This window comes from Solanum verrucosum, unplaced genomic scaffold, assembly GCF_900185275.1.
Source record: "Solanum verrucosum unplaced genomic scaffold, falcon-dt-bn FXZP01000287.1, whole genome shotgun sequence".
Lineage (NCBI taxonomy): Eukaryota > Viridiplantae > Streptophyta > Magnoliopsida > Solanales > Solanaceae > Solanum > Solanum verrucosum.
The window spans coordinates 813,012-818,631 of NW_026020292.1; the positions used below are offsets into that span (position 1 = coordinate 813,012).

General features: G+C 33.3%; 1 pseudogene; it reads right to left on the reverse strand.

The window, feature by feature from the left end:
- Nucleotides 1–4,585: 4,585 nt before the first annotated feature.
- On the reverse strand, nt 4,586–5,260 carry LOC125834503 (calcineurin B-like protein 3; annotated as a pseudogene).
- Between the last annotated feature and the right edge of the window lie 360 nt (nt 5,261–5,620).

Consider the following 5,620-nt stretch of genomic DNA (forward strand, 5'->3'; position numbering starts at 1 on the left):
TACACATCTGTTGACGTAATCAGTCCGCGCTGAATACTCAAATCAGAACCCATGGGGGCCACACATGGACCATGTATCACCGCCGGAACCAGATCCCATCGGCATCCAAATCGCTAGCCGGAGCTAGTCCATCTCATATATCTCTAGCCGGAGCTAGTCTCAACTGTGTCTCATATCCATCCATCCTCATATCAGTGTCTCAAAACTCATGCAACAGATAGTTCACACATGGGATGAATAATGAATATGCACATGTCATCAATCACAATCATATCACGATCATATCATAGTATTACACATCATCTGTCTCAATCACAACCATATCACGACCACATCATAGTATTACACATCACCTGTCTCAATCACAACCATAGCATGACCACATCATAGTATTACACATCACATGTCTCAATCACAACCATATCACGACCACATCATAGTATTACACATCACCTGTCTCAATCACAACCATATCACAACCATATCATAGTATTACACATCATCTGTCTCAACATCAATGTATGTATCAATCATAGCCTACTCATGCTCTTCTATCCACTAAATATCAGTTATCACATGACTTATTCAACAAATTCAAGTCACATATAACACATTTAGCTCATTTTATTCCCCATCTTTCATTTACAACAATTTCAATCAACAAATAAAACCCATCCTCAATCCCCATTACTCCGCAACACAATTAGGAAAGTAGTCATGTGTAGTCTAAGAGTTTTACAAAGTTTGGAAGTCACTTGCCTTAAAACGAACTCCAAAAGTTACTTGACTTGAGCCTTTCCTTTCCGAGTATAATCTGGATCACGATAATCTATTCAAATAATTAATCACAATCACAATTCGAGTCCAATGACACCAAAATCAAGAAATTTAGGGAAAAAGGGCAAAACGGTCTAAAAGTCTCATACCGGAAAACGATACCCAAATTTGGAAATTTTTTATATAAAATGATCCTTAAAGTATTTGGAAGCTAATGGTGAAAACCAATTTGAAAACGGAGTTGAAATCAATTCACAAACTCAATTTGAAGGAAAATCCACGTTCTTGAAGAAGCCTAAAATATTGGGATCCGAAACCCCGACTCGAAAATGAAATATCTCTTGAAAAACATCTTACCCATGCTTAGATAAGTTCAAATATGAAATTTCATCAAAAACGGAGTTAAGGTCGACCTTGAAATTCTCAATTTATCAAACTTTAACTTTACCGGGAAAGTCCAAATTGTACGCGGTTAATATGATGAAAATAATCGATGAATCAATAATTTTATGTTAAAATCAGTTTACCCATAACATAAGGATCGTAAATATACCTTTTTCATCAAAAAGGGAGTCCAAATCGATAAAACCCCAAATTTTTCCCAAGAGATTTACGGATAGGGAAAAGAAAAAACCAGATAAAGAAATTACGAGAAAATGTCGAATTGAAGATTGAATACTAACCCTCATATTAATTCAAGAAGAAACCCATAAGAATCACTCCATTCCGATCTCTAGAACTCCCGATATGCTCAAAATACCAAATGAACACAGTCTGAGATTTTTATAACAGTACATGGCTGTTATGCACCAGAAAAACAGCAGTTAATCTTTCACTAAAAAGGCCGTAATTTCCTCATACGATAGTGAAATGACCCGATTCTTTTTTGTAAATGTCTTAAATAATGATACGGACCTGCTCGTTCAATCGGAGCTCAATTTCATGCTCGTTTGCCTAGTCAAATATCATTTCTACTAGATAAACAATTATTTCTTATTTGCGATAAAAGTCTAATCTCGGGTTAGCGAAAATGCACCAAAATTTGCAGATAAGTCCTATCATTCATGCTCAAAATTTCAGAACCTTCGGAATAATTTTTCGACCTTTAAAACTAATAATGAACCCTTTAGTTGTCACAATTTGCTGAAATAGTGTCAAAACATCCAAGAGGCTTAAAAGCTCACCCAAAACTCATTTGGCACTTCCCGAACACAAACCAATTATACTACTAGCTTGAAAATGACATTTCGGACTCAATGAAATCGTCGGAATTTGAATTCGAGGTCTCCTTGACCCGGTATCCGATAAGGCGTCAAGAAACTAACTTTAGGCTCAAAAACTCAAACGCACTCGGGGCCTCTAAAAATTCAACCAAGACTCATTCTAGACTTAGAATCACCCCCTGAATCCAACGGTGCCCTCAGAATTCCATTTCGAGTACCGGAACCTCATTTGTTGACCAAAGTCAACTCTTGATCAAAATTTCATAATTTTTGCAACTTAGGACCTCAAATCTTCGTTTTAACTCCAAATTTGACTCCGTAAATTGTCATAGACCCGTTTCAACATTCTAAAACTGCTGAAATCGACGGAAATCCGATTTGAGTCTCAAAACTCCAAATGACTCGAAATAGCACTTTTAACCAAACTTTAACTCTTAAAAACTAAACTTTCCAAAAACTCAACTTTTCATCAATTTTCCTTCAAACCAACTTCGAAAATACAACAATTAGGACTCAGGGCAACTATAGGGAGGGGTAAAACGGTCATTTTATGAAAATTTCCAAAAATGACCTTTAGGGTCATTACAATTAAACTCACACTCCAATAGTTTGAGTATGAAACTAAAAAAATATATTATAGGTGTGTTTTTGAGACTTATGTATTCTTCTAATTAAAATCAACTATATCATGTAGAAAGATGACATTACGAAAGAAAACAAATTAAAGAGCACAATGTAAACTTACATATATATTTTTCTGCAAAGGCAATATATGAATTTCACTTCAAACAGATTAATATTTTGAATATTTACAGGACTATAATAGAGACAATATCACGATTGTGATTAAGAAAAGAAATACAAGAATTTAACATAAATATAAAACCATAAAAGAAAAGATAATAGTTGACCACTTTACAATATTCTCAATTCTGCAATGATAAGAAACCACACTGAATGTAATTTATAAGACCAACATACTAAATTAACCTAGCGCTGATTCAAACACAAGTCATGTAGTAATTCTCCGTTACTCTAGTATATAATTTCCATTGCCTGCTAACTCATGAATTTGGAGAACTAGAAGACTTATAATATGATAATAGGTCTCTTAAGTTTTTATATAATTAGACTTTTAACTGGGATTTCGTAGTACTTTAATTACCTATCCATATTTATAGAAAAACGTTAATTTTTCAAAGTTGAATTCATTATCATTCACAAACACCTTTAATAAATAAGAAAAGACGTAAAAAAAAATCTAAATGTGTAATTAATCTATAAATCACATATAAGATAACAATTACTCAAAAATATAATGAATTGATGAGTTATAGGGTGTGTTTGGTACGAAGAAAAATGTTTTTCCATGGAAAATATTTTCCTAGAAAATGTTTTCTTGGAAAACAAGTGGATTTCTAACTTATTTTCTCATGTTTGGTTGATGAGTAGAAAATATTTTTCTAAAAAACTCTTTTCAATGTTTGGTTGGTTTCAGAATAGATCTTTTATTTTTGGCTTGATACTAAAAAATACTCTTTAGGAAAATAATTTGTTATTCAAAAGTCAACCCCGATAATTGATCTAGGACCCGATCCCCACGCCCATACTAGGACAAGACTCCGATAACCGTTCCAAAATCCGACCCTGAGAGACCCAGGACCTAACCCCAAGAATTTTTATTTTCAAAAACATTTTTTTTATAAAAATTTTAATGGGGTCGGGGGGGGGAGTGGGGGTAGGGACGGGGTGGCATAAAATTGACTTTTTAAAAAAATTTGAAATATTTTTGAAAAATAATTTTTTATTTTTTTGATAGGGTGGCGTGGAGGGGGGGGGGTAGGTGGGGGTTGCGTAAAAAATGAAAAAAAATTTAAATTTGAAATATCTCCCAAAAATATTTTTTTAAAAAAAATTGACAGAGTGGCGGGGGAGTGGCGTAATTTTTTTTTTTAAAATTGAAATATTTTTCAAAAGCAATATTTTTGAGGGGGTGGGGTAGGGAGTAGGGGTGGTAGGGGTTGGGTGAGGTAAAAGATTCTTAAAATTTGAAACATTTTTCAAAATTTTTTTTTTGAGGGGGGTGGGGGTTGGTTTGGTGGTAACGATAAAAATATATTTGTAATCTAAAAAAATTAACATTTTTTTAATGGGGAGGGTTGGGTACGGGGTATGAGTAGGGTAAGAAAAAAATTAAAGCATGAAGTAGAGTTTTGGAAAATATTTTTCTTAATCTTGAAGGGAAGTAATTTTCCTTAAATTTGAGGAAAATTAGAAAAAATTGAAAAACATTTTCGTCCATACCAAACACACCCATAATGTCGTGAACAAAAGGTAAAATAAATAAACACAGCCATCATAGGCATATTGTGCACTTAGAAACAAGTGTTCTAACATTGTCAATGCATCTAAGAATTCAATAACGAAGTTGAATGAGTATCATCTTCATCAAACAAAAGAACAAACAGAACCGTTTTTTTTTTAAATCCTAATGTCGAAAATGAACATGGAGAAATAGAAAAAGCAAACATAATGTTATCATATATCCATTGAACATCCAAAAACAAAAAAGCAAATCCTTTTTTTCAATCCCAAATCAGGTCGTCCTCAACTCTTGAGTGAAAGACAAAGCTCGAGAACATTGTAGTAATGTCTGTGAGATATGGGAGAGTCATCTTTTGCAAAAGTGAAGGATTACGCAAGACTAAACTTCTCCATTCTTCCTTATCAATCTTTCCATCGCGATTGGTATCTGCTTCTTCAAAAGTATGGTCAATTATGCTCTCTATCACATTGTCTGAAAGTTTCATATTAGTCTCAGCAAGAGTAACAAGCATCATCTGTTTTACCTCTTGTCTCTCAATGAAACCATGTTGCTTGATATCATATAGTTGAAAAGAAAACTCAATCTTATCATCAATAGCTGCATTTGGATGGAAAATAGAAAGTGCACAAGCAAATTCCTTAAAGCCCTAAATTCCCTTACGCTTTGTGTCAAATAAGTCAAATACTCTATCAGCAAAGAAGTTTTCTTTCGCATTTGTGTTGTATATAGCCAATTGAAACTCTTTCTTGTTCATGATTAAGCCATCACCAATCCCTGCACTACTAATCTTCTTAAAGAGCTCGTAAAGAGTTTCAATCTCATTGACACGAAACACTGTCTCTCTCGCAAGGATATCAATATCGTCGAGGTCTACTGATTGACCAAAATCAATATTACAAAACCTTGAAAGGTAAGAACCTAAGCACGACAACATGGTGGACTCTCTGAGGCAAAAAGACAAACGAGTTAGAAACTCCTTAAATGAATAATATAGTACAAATGAATTCTTTTATAGAGGTGTTTAAAGTATACAAATTGAAGAACCATTGTCCAAAATAAATTGAGATACTCATTTGCCTTGTCAAATATTTTTTGGCTTATTCTTTTTTTTCTCACTACAAATTGAAGAAACTATTTGTCAAAATGAATTAGAATACTCCTTTACCTTCTTTTTTTTACAGTTTTATCCTTACTTAACTCAAATTGTTAAGGGCATAAAAGATGATCAATAATTGAGGAATATTTTAATCGATCAACATTGAAAAATAATTATTCGTGTTTTTATCATTTACTC